Genomic DNA, 12,391 nt, shown 5'->3' with positions numbered 1-12,391 from the left:
AATATTTCTTTCTGTGCAGGGAAGGTTAAGGGGCGGGTAGCACAGTTTCATTTCACAGTTCAGCATATTTTGATAGGCAAATGTGCTCTTCCTCAGCCTTTGATGATGCCTTGGTTAGAAAAGTGTCTGCTATCCTGCCAGTTAGTGCTCCCTGTGCTCACAAATATTAAAAAGGAAAAGCAAGGTGACCGATCTCTAGTCAAGTCCCAGGACCAGTTCTAGCAAAAGCCAGATCTAGGTTCTGACCTGCTCTTGTTCAGCCCATACAGGACAGGCGTCCTGTCTGCAGTGAGGTGTTTCAACCCTTTCGTTCTATAGCTCTGCTGAAAGCAAACGGACAGCAAATTACCCCCCCAGGTGTTGCAAATTCAGGGGTGAGGCTAAGCTCATGTAATTTATACATTTTCCTAGGCTCCTTAAGGTTAAAATCATTCCGGTTACACTAATTTTTACACCCACGCTTGCTCTATCTGCAGCTTTGCCCACCCTACGCTCATCACCGCTGAATCTGGCCCACTCAATTCAAAGGAGAAAAAGGGATTTACAAGCCCCTTCCCAGCTTTGTACATCATCTTCTCCGCTTGGGTCTCTTCCTGGTGTACTCTTCCGCTTTTCCACCGGGCAGTGTACCAGCATGGATTTCTTTAGCCTGGCTTGAACTCAGGGCTCTTCACAGAGCCACCTGGGTCAGCGGGGGCATGTCTGTGCTGGCTTTGCAGATGTTACAAATAGATGATGGGTCCTCAGCTGGGATCCCCCAACAAAAAGCTGTTACAAAGAAATCCCCATCCAGAACGATATTGCAAGAGCTTGTAGCATGGTGATGGCAATGTTTTTGGCTGTTTCTGAATTTGGGTTTTCACATACTGCAAATTGATGAATTAATTGCAGCCAGGAATATATCCTTCAGCTGCTGGAAGTCCATGGGCAGTGCTAAGAAAAAGGCTCACTCCTTGAAACTAGTTTGCAGTTTCCCACTCCATCACCTAATGAAGAGCCAGAGCCAAACAGACCAAGTGCAAATGCTCCTTTATGGCCAAATTTCATAATATAACAGTACATTGTAACATAGTGTATGTTTCCTGTATAAAATCCATTCACCCATGGGAAGACTTTGAGCAAACATCAACAAAATACTTAGCAAAAAAAAAAGGGGGGGGGGCAGATGTCAATATAATACAATACTGCTTCTGCTGCAGGAATGGATGGAGGACCCACTGTGAGCAATGGCCATGGCATCACTTTTGCATTTGACTGGACACAGCTGAGGAGCACCACGCTGCAGAGGGGCCGGATCCACCAGAGCCCAGCCCTGATAAGCAGCTTTAGGGGCTCTTGAAAGCCCCTTGTAGGGGCCTATAGTTTTTTCCCATAAGCAAATGTAAAGATCATAACAGCATAATATAAAAAAAAATAAAATCTATCATTCATTTAAGGCTGATCTGGTAACCAGCAATAGCTGGTGAGCTTCAAAAGGTGAGGATTTGAAATAGGAGCAGCGGTGCTGTCAGCAAGCCTCCGGGGAGCGGGTGGGTGTCCCACCTCCCGGCATCTCCTCCCACCGCCCGTGGGGACCTTTGTCTGTTTCAGACCAAATTATATGGGGTTCTTCGTTCCATCTCTTCCATCTTGCTGTTTCTAGGTTTCAAAGTGTTTTAAAATATTAGTGTTAAAATAATTTGATTCTAGTTTTCTGTTGAACCAAATATAAACAAATAACTTACGTGTGATTGGGGTTAATTTATAATTAGCAGTTCTAAGCAGGAGACTAAGTCTAACTGTCGTTCTGTCTGCAGTAACTCCTTTGCCATGTTGATGCTGTTTTCCACCAACCTACTAAGTGCACAGCAGGGAATGCCCTTGTGTTTCTCAACTTACAGGTCAGCCCAACCTGCATTGACTCACCCATTCAGGAACTTAAGTAAGTAAAAGTCGAACACCAGGTCAGGAGTGTGCAAAGTAGATCTGATATGAATGATTGTTTATTTTGCTATAATATTTTGCAGTAAGATTATCTCAGGGAAGAGAACATTGTTGTTCCAGACAAAAAAAGAAAGCGGGTTTTGTTTCCAGTCAGTTTAAACCGCCATAATTCCCAACTGTCGTGCCTGTAATCTTTTCAAAGCACTTTAGGGTAAGTCCCATTATCAGCAATTTTTACATACTGTCATGGATAGCTCTGTCTCACTTGGTGCTGTGACCAGTTCCTTGTCTCTAGTTTTCATGGAGAGTCCTTGCAGAAAAATCCTGATCAGGGCATGTGCTTAAAAATCACTATTTTAAGCACTCAACCATTATCTTCCATATTAGAAGCAGCTGTCCACAGATAGGAATACAACCAAATAAATTCCTGGGTAGGCTGGCTTTGAATTTGAGCTCGCTGCCTTTCTGGAAGCAAGCTTTACCCAGTGTCGCACAGCCCAGGATTTGCACACTGTGGTTGGGTACCTTTATTTCCTTCGGTTGTGTATAAGAACAGAGCAAAGCCTTAGAGATGCTCATGTACATTGTGTTACATCTTCCAGGTTCATGAAATTAAATCCACAATTCTGCTTTCACATGGCAATGGGGGAGCAAACCAGCTAGTGGAGGCAGGAGAATGGGAAAAACAGGCCTGGAGGAAAGGCGGAGAAGAAATACCCGAAAATTGCAGCAGTGATAAATAAGGCAGAGCGGTAGGGAAGAGGCATAAAACAGGAGGAGAGGGGGTAAGAGATAGAGACATTCCTTTCCTGATTGGAAAGAGCCTTCAGTGCCAGTTACGTGTTACTATTTCTGACACTGGGCAGGGGATGGGGAGGGCAAACCCTTCTGCGTCAAGAATGAGGGGTAAGTGCTGCCTGTCTACTTCACAAAATCAAATTTTTATGAAGACTAATAAGATAAAATGCCTGGTATGCTCAAGGGGCAGGGCGGCTGTAAAGATCAGAAGAGCTTTCCTTCCTACGTGTCTTCCTGTGCAGCCCAAGGTTATTTAGCTAAGCTTTTTATACACAAATGGGAATTTTGCTGAATGACTCTCCAGTGTAATTCTTTATGCAGTTTTTTTCTCCTGTCTCTGTCTTCTTTTTGTTTGTTTTGTTTGAACTACCCACAAGCTGTGAGTCAATAACAGATATTTAAAGAATGGGTTGCTGGTGTGGGTTGGGGTTGCTCTGGTCAAAGAGGTGCTTTGATTTTTCTGGCCTGCTTCCTGGGCTAGGGGACAGAGCAGCAGAGAGACACTGGTAACAGCATGAATCAGCATCTGATTCCCAGGACGTCTTCTGGGTGGCATTAGGGTAACTGCATTTCTTTTCCATGAGAAAATGAAAACGGAGTCTTATTATGGGCAGCTTGTGAGTAATGCAGCTTGTGAGTAATGCAACTTAAGCAAAATTTGAATAGAGAGAGTCTTTTTTTTTTTGGTCCAAAAAATGAGGTAATTGGGAAAAGAACAGAGATTGTCAGGCATTTAAACCCTGCTCCAGCTCTTGCAGCATGAAGTATAACAAGGACAAACTGAAAGGTAACTTCTGCTCTCTAAGATCAGGTAAGAATTGCAAGAGCATCCTCAGAGCTGCAGCAGCTATAGACCTTTAACTAGATGCAAAGCGTGCAAGCAAACATTAGAAAGCTGATCCAAGAAGGCCTTGAGCCCAAAACCTTTAGTTATTTTTGGTTCCTCCACTCAACTAACAGATGATATTAATTTCTTTTTACTTAGAGTTTTCAGCTACTGCAGTTACAACACTGATACATCTGCAGAAGGTGCAATATGGCATCTTTGGAGATATTTAAGCTTCCAAGCACAGACAGCTAATCTTTGCACAGCTAGGAGACTTGCAGAAGGAAATCAGCTGTAACAGGCTGTACTGTGTGCGGGACGTATCAGTGCTGCACCCTGCTCTCCTCTGGCTTCTGCAGGCGCTGCTGCTTCCCCTCCGTCCCCAGTCCACCTACTGCAGACAGGCAATAAAAAGATGACTTCTCTAGGAAAAGAAGCATCTGGATGTAAATGCAACAAGACCTCCTCAATGATGTTCTGTGTATTAGAAAACATCATCTGGCAGACAGATATTTGCAGGAATCCCTATTACAGCACTTGCAAACACCTTAAGTAAGTAAACTCCAGTGCTATCTATTTGTTGTTGAAAGCCACAGGAGATGTAATTTATGGCATTCTTGAGCTCTTCCCTGCAGATCCCATAGCCTGTTTGAGCTCATGAGAGAGGGCTGAACCCACATGGCTTGCTTCTTTTAACCCATCAATAAAATAAGTATTTTATCATCTAAAGGATTTAGAGTTTCTTCTGACTGAATCAATCTGTCCTGCTAGTTAAAAAACAGTGTATGAAAATCACTTCGAGGCAGTTCTTGCCTGCACAAATGGATTAGTCCTCCTCCTTGAGTAACCAGTTAATCCTCCAAAGTTTAAAATATATTTAAAGATACAACTTAAATTAATATTGAGGGTTCTAATTTATTGAGGGTTTAAAATTGAAGGTAACTGTACAAACCCTCCTGGAGAAAAATGCTCTTATGTGAGATTTCACAGTGTGTTGTCATAATGTGAATTTTTTTTCAAACAAGGAATCTTTTCTGTACATACTATCAAAATGTGTAGGTGTGGCACTTAGGGACATGGTTTAGTGGTGGACTTGGCAGTGTTAGGTTTAGGGTTGGATTCAATGATCTTTAAGGTCTTCTCCAACCTAAATGATTTTATGATTCTACGATTCTATGAAAATATCAAAAAAAGTAATGAATTCTGAGAAAATGTACTGCAAGTCTTATTGGATGGAACATTACAGATCTGTTTTGGTATCTCAGTAGGAAAGAAATTCTCGCTCTTGCACAGATGTGGTGTTCCCTTAACTTTTATTGTTGAACATCCTTAGGAATAAGGTTTAAGAAAACTGAAGCTATGAGTTACTAATGATAAAGGAACACAACTATTGATGTGTCCAACAACATAGAACGGCATCAGGTTGGTCACCAACTTTCTTTTTTCTCTCAGAACAGAGTGAACCAAATGGCCAAACTGATACCAGCCATTGAATTTCCAAAGGTTAAACTCAGCTACCATACGTTGCAGGAGTCAACATTTGCAATGTATGAACAAAATTGGTGCAGTAAATGCTGTTATTCTGCTGATTCCAGATTTTCCTTGTGTTGCTTTGGCCAGGTGCAGAGTTTATGTGAGTTTAAGTGAACATGAAGTTAGAGAAGTCAGATGGCTGTAGACTAGATCATTACTTTGGCTTTTAAAATATGATTACTTCGCAACGTAGCGGCCGGTTTTGTTCCTTTTTGGTGCACTAACAGCTAGATGTCCTTTTCTTATTATTATTAATATTTTCATAACTAATAACCTCTACTGTTCCTGTTTTGTTCAATATTGTTCTCCTAAACGTCCATTATACGCAAATGCGCGCCCGCACGTGCACAGAGCATCCCCATTGCAAAATGCCTTGCTGAGACCTCCCAACAGCTGACAAGCATTAGAGCTGCCGCTGCACTCTCAGCTCCTCCGGCGGGGCCAGCCAGGGCCCTCAGATGCCACTGATCCTGGCGGAGAAATTGCATTCACTCAGCGCATATTCCAGTGTGTTGCTATCGAAGAGCAAGAAGTTGGAGCTCTAAAAATCCTGGAAGGGAGCCATAGAGTACTGGCTGTAGGTCCTAAATGTTTTACTTTGTTGTTTATAGTAATTTTTTTTTCTAAGGCTCCCACATTGACTTATGAAATGTCTAGGGCACTTGGATTTCTGCACTAAAGGCTTTAAAAATTTTTGAAATAGAGCCTTTACTATTTTTTAAAAAGAAGTTCTCAATTCATTTTGTAACCTTTGCCACATGCAGTATAAATGCTTGTATAGTGTAAAGGTCTCATCTGAATTGGTCCATAGTGTTCTGTAATTTCCTCATGTTTAAGGATTTCTTAGGAATAAAATTACTAACTGGCCTGGACAACGCCCTGCCTCGGATCCCATGCAAGATGATCGGTCCTTTTTAAATTTGATTGTTATTTTATTCTACTGTAGAATATATCTTCATGTACACATATACATTCTGTGTTTGTATATGTTTATCATTATGTTCCAATGAACTGTCTGATACAGATCTTGAGCAAATCAAGGTGTTTTCTTGAATTCAAATGGTTTAATATTTTCCAAGCTTTAAATCAGTGCTCTCCCTTAAACTGTTGATTACAGACTAGATTTTGGTATATTATCTCCTATACTTCCTTAAGAGAATTTTTGCATGCTGAGTAGCATGTGAATTGTCCATCCACAAACTGAGACTGGGACCTGGGCAGAAGAAATGGAAAACTCCGTGAAGACTGAGGCTCAGGGAAAGCTCTTTCTAAGAAAGAGCTGCCTTCTTTTTTTGTGTGCTTTTCCACCAATGCTTTAGAAAAATGTCATTTATAACCTTTTGAGCAAACCAAATCTCCCTTCGTCGGGTCAACGAAAAAAAATTCAATCCAATTCTGATATGGAAGGATTTAGAAAATCAAATGACGGGAAAAAAAAAAAACCTCAGTCTTACTCAGCTGACCCTGCTGCTGAAGCTGTAGCACTTGCTAGAAGCCTTAGTGTAGCCTCAGTCAGCCACCCTCGCTGTCAGTACGCTGTTAGAAAACATTTCCTCTAATCCCATCACTCACTGCTATTGTGGAAACCAGCAGGCTCTTGAGCAAATCCACCCACTATTATTTTTATCCTATTGGAAGTGCTACCTTATCGGACATAATCAAAATGGCTCATGTGCAATGTGAAGAGCAAGTGGGTATTACCAACACTCATGCCAAAACAAAATATGGATTAAATTGCACCCTGCAGCACAAAGTGTGCATTGTGTGGCTTTGCTCTGCAGTACCCAACCTCAGCTTGCTCCGTGCCTGATAAAACACCACACGCTCCCTTCAATACCCCTTTTTTTAAAAGGGCAAAAAAGCAGCAGCGTCTGCACTGGAATGTGCTGCAGGTAGCGATCTAAACCCCCGCCACCAAAGTCAGCAAGAGGATTAATTTAATGCATGAAGGCTGTTGCTTGGAGGGACTTCACAGGAATGCAAACTGAAAGCCCTCAAAGAGCCCACAATAAAGGGAAGAGCCATACAACCTCAGACTCCTGGTAGGATGAGGAGCATTGGATTAAGAGCTTGGTCTACCTTGCAGAAAAGGCAGGAAACACTGTTGTACTGAAAAGCAATGCAAGCAGGGAAAAGATTTTGGGGTGGCTTTTTTTTTTCTGTAGACCTTTTTTAGAAAGATAGTTGGCTAGAAAATTGCAGCCTTGCTAATGACGTTTATATATAATATCTGATACGATCAAACATCTATGTAAGTTTTTATGCTTACATATGTAGTATCTTTTGAGTTGTATTTTGTTTCTGGATAAAATAGAATAAATACCTGTTTTTCAACTCCTGTTTTTTTTATTTTTGGCAGGGGTACACCATTGTGATCCTAACAGTGCTCAGAGGCATGCTACTTTATTGACACAAAGTGAACTACCAAATACACCATGTGTTGCTTTGCAGCATTGCAAGTGTTTCAGTGAGCTAGAAGGATGATCAGGTGAGCTGCGATGTGGACTGCTGCTGACACCCTCAGCAGAACACAAGTAGGCGGCTACTGAGGAGTGGAACACATGGTCACAATCGTACAAGGAGACCTTGCTGTTCTGGGAAGGTGCTCCCCAGGTAAGCTCTGAATTATATTCTTAGAAGACTGGAGAAATAACAGCAATACACAGATAGGAACCAATGTGAAATTTGCTAGACTAAACTAGCGACACGGACAGAGCAGCTTTCAATTTCTCTCAAACTCTCCCATAAAAACCAATAGTGCTACAAATTCTCCACCACAAACAACCTGGTTTTATGTTGCCTAGCATCCTTACCTGGATTCAGTTTCCAATCACTGCTTCTTATGTCTCTACCATAAGAAGTCATGTAATTATATGCAATTACCAAATTACTCTTTCTTCTCAGTTCTCTACTCTTGTCAGTCAACCCACACCATCCCATTCTTAATCCTTGAAATTGTACAGCATCCCATTTGAGTAACATAGTCCTGAATCTTTTCAACATATAAACCTTCTGGACAGTGTTTGAAAAATGGCCTAAATAATCACCAGTAACTAGTCTTCTCTATCACTATTCTCTAATTCCCTCTTTCTTCAGCCAAGGTTTGAAACCATTCTTGGCTGCTGCAGTGCAACACAAGTGCAGGCTCTGTTGGTACTAATCAGGGGCCATGATTAGGGCATCCTTTTCTGTTTCAAAAATACATATACTCTCATTATTTACGTATCTATCTTGTCTGAAACAGTCTGCTGTGTGGAGTACTTGGTTTTCTTTTCAAAGACATTATACAGACAGCAATCTGTAATGCTTACCAGCTTTTTTTCCTCCTTTCTTGAGAAGCAAAATTTTGAAAAGATTTTGAAGCACTATGATTTTAAGGATTGATGTTATCTTACTGCTCCTTCAAGGTCCTCCAGCTTGAAGAATGATGCTACTATTAAACAGCAAGCATCTCAAGACAAAGATGTACCAAATTATACTGTAATTTTAATACAATTAAACCATTATGTAATTCTAAAAATAATAAAAGAATTGATGACTAACTTTGTATAGAATGCTATTATTAATTTGAGGTCAACAAATCAAGACCGGTTCACGTAACATTTTATTCACAAGTAGAAAAAGTATTACAAAACAATTTATACAATATTTTACTTTACATTCCTTAAAGGAGTATTTAAAACAGCACTGTAAGTCCCTAGACACGGTATGTGGGCAGTCTAAATGCAGTGGTAGTGTATGTTTTCTATTGGCATGTACAACATTGCTTGCCACAGGCAATATAAAAAAGACCAATTTGGTTAAATTAAGGAAAAAAGTATATACACAATATACACATATATTTAAAAAGCACTCTCTTAATTTTTTCCTCCCAATTTGCTCTCAAGCTATCTGTCACTCATTTAAAGAAATGAGTATTTTTCTCTAGAGTTGCCGGACAAAAACAATTATAGAAAGTGTAAATTCCAATGGGAAAACATACTTACTGTGGCAGATGGTGGCAAAACTTTTGAACATAGCACCTTAAAGAACTGTTATAAGTGAAAAGTTAAATCTCCATATGTTCCAAAAATATCTTGCCGTATACTGAAATGCACATTGGATTTTTTCTATTTACAAAGTATATACAAAGAAGCACACATCTCCTCATGCACATGTAGTGAACAGAAACATTTTGTCACTTCTTAAATGTATGAAAGTATCCAAAGAAATTATTCAAAACTACTCTTCTTTGAATATGTACTTTAAAGTACTTAGCTGAGTAATTGTACTCCCTGTATAACTGCATATTATTCTGTCAGTGACCAAATGGTGGTATTTACTACTTTAAAAAAAAAAAAAATCACTTACTTGATTTCCTCACTTTGGTTTGAATTGGTAATTGTTATTCATGATTTCTGCACATGTGAATAATCTTACTGGTTTCAGCTGAAGCATCTTACTGCCTTGGCTGCCTACCCTGCCTTTAGCTATTCTTGTGCAGGTTCAACCTTCTACTGGGTGCTTCAAAGCAAAAGCCTTTTTCCATTATGGAATATGAATACTGTCTCAACATTTCCATTGCCACACAAACCATGTGTGGAAAGATGAGTAATATTTATTGCAAATTTGCATTTGTTTTGCTGATTGCTTTGCTTTTGTCAAGGCACATTGGCTACTTTAAAGAATAATTGCTAGAGTTCATCACTTGCAAGTTTGAGCCTGTTGAATGTAATGAATCAGTAGAGGATACTGGGATTACTCACAGAACTGACAACTATTTTTGGGACAAAAATGGCTGCAGAACAAATGGTATTATGGGATGTGGTGTAAGAAACTGCAGTTAAAAAAAAATCTTAAAGAACAGCAATAAGGGAGAGAGTTGATAATTTACTAGGTGTGCATGCAACTTTGAGGATTCAATTCAGCGGTATTTAAAAAAAAAGTTATGAATTAATTTTTGTGTGGGAAAATTGAATTTACACAGTATTACAGTGAAAAGGACACAGTGACATGAATGAAAAGGCCTGCTAAATGAACGAAGCTTGAATGACTGAAGCTTGATCCTTAAAAATAATGCATTTACTAAAAAATATTAGCAATAGTGTCATTGTATGAATACTTCCATGGCACACCTGTGATAGTTTGACATTTTGATGTGACAGTTGATTACATTTATTTCAACATCCAAAAATTACATGCTGTAACAACAAGTTATTCCAATTCTGAGACTACCAATTAAACACAACATCCCTATCTATACGGCTGACTTTCATTAAACTAAATCTAATTTAAAGCTAATCTCCTGCTATATTTAACAAAACAATGCCCCCTCCCACAAATGTAATAATTGGATGGGGGGGGACTTCAAGCATACATATTGTAACATGCAAATTCTTTAACTCCCCAGACTAGCTTATTGACTATAATGTAATATATAATAAAAGCTTCAGTTTATCAATAGATGATCCTTGCATAAATAGAAATGTTTATTTTTTAAGTCCTTCAACAGCAGGAAACAGATTTAAAATTAGAACCAGCCAAAAAAATCCGAATGCATGCATAAATCTGCAAGCAGAATAACTGGCAAAGTCTTGTCCCATGCCTTCTGACGTCTGTAGCCATATTTAAGATAGATACCCACCTAAACACACTGAAGTATTTATATTTCTTGCTGTATTTACATACACTTTAAGCTCATGCCATTAGACTTTTTGAGAATCTGAGGGAACAGAAGGTTCTTTTTTTTAAAGAGATGCAGAAGGTCATAAATCCACTTTCAGGTTTCTCCTAAGATGCTCCTTGAAGTTTCACTTTACAGCTGTTACAGCTCAGATGCAACTACTCAGAAGGTGTGAAATGATGCCATTTTTTCCCAGCTGATTTTGAAACCATGCAACATTGAAGACGAGACTAAGTTTGATGAGAATCAGCAGAGGAGCACAAGGGAAACATTCAGCTTTAGTGCTGAGAGAAATAGCGTGGTTTTCTAAAAGAAAGTGATAGAACAGCGGTTACATAAACTCATAAAAAACCTGTATGTACTTCTATACTTGAGTAAACACGAAAAAAATACAGCTATACTTACTGCTTGCTGTAAAAATTCACCTAAACCTGAAGACTGAACCTGTATTAAAACACCCATTAGAAAGCTTATATTTATGTGGACATATATAAAAATATGCTATCTTCTGATTTTATCACATTATTATTTATTTTGCAACATAATAATGAAGTATGGCCCTATGCAAGACTATAATGCATCCACATGTACTAAAAAGACCATCCTTCCCTCGGAATATTTCAAAAAGACAAGAAAGATGAAGGGCAAATGGAAAAAATGGGGTAGACTGAGATAAAATAATTTTCTTGGAGTTGTACAGCTGGTGAGAGTTCAGCCTGAAAATACATCTCAGGTAAGCCTAGTCCTGGTCCTGTCCCTCAAATGCTACTTCAATTTCTCCACCAAAGATGCATATATAATGATAAACTGTAAAGTCTGAATATGGAGTAATTGTACAAAATTGATCAGGTAAAGTCTATTAAAGAAAAAAAATTAAGAAAAACCTATCCCTCCCAAACCATCTTGCTTATTCAGAATTGCACACAAATCTCAGTAGTAATACATGATAGTACAAAACCATCAAAGAATACAGGATTTTGAAATGTTAGAAAAGATGCCTACAAACACAGAGGAATCAGTAAGAAAATTTACAATTTATATATGATAACAAGTATGGTGAAATGTAAGTTAATTTTTATAGTGATGCTTTGAAATTCTGTGTTTCCTTTTATCTAGAAAAACTCTAAATAATATTAATCACATACCTCTGAAGTTGATACATGGTTTAGTGGGGAAAAAATGCACAAATTTTTGATTTTTTAAATCTTGTTAATATGGAAGTATATTGTCTTAAAACATCAAGAGAGCATTCAAGTTCCATTGATAACCACTGAAAAACTGGGAACCAGCAGTGTCGAGATTTGCAGTCATAGCCATGTCATTGTCCCTTCCTACACAGACCTAGAGAATAAGACTATCACCTAATGATATCTGGCATATACCAAAATTAAACTATGACACTTGCTATCTGACACATGGGCAGTTAGTGCCAGACATTGTTACAGACAAAACTATATATTCTAAATAATATATTGAGCAAAATGTGTGACCTAGATAAAGTTGATATTTTCAGTGACAGCAGTAGTGATATATGAGTGATATATGTGTTCCATTGAACTCAATGGCAAAAAAATTCTTGACTTAGCAGTCTGTTTACCTCCCTTTCCTCCTCTTGAAAATGTCGCCTAAAGAATTAAGGCTTGGTTTAC

This window comes from Gavia stellata, chromosome 1 (assembly GCF_030936135.1).
Source record: "Gavia stellata isolate bGavSte3 chromosome 1, bGavSte3.hap2, whole genome shotgun sequence".
NCBI lineage: Eukaryota > Metazoa > Chordata > Aves > Gaviiformes > Gaviidae > Gavia > Gavia stellata.
Note: the sequence above shows the minus strand (reverse complement) of the source record.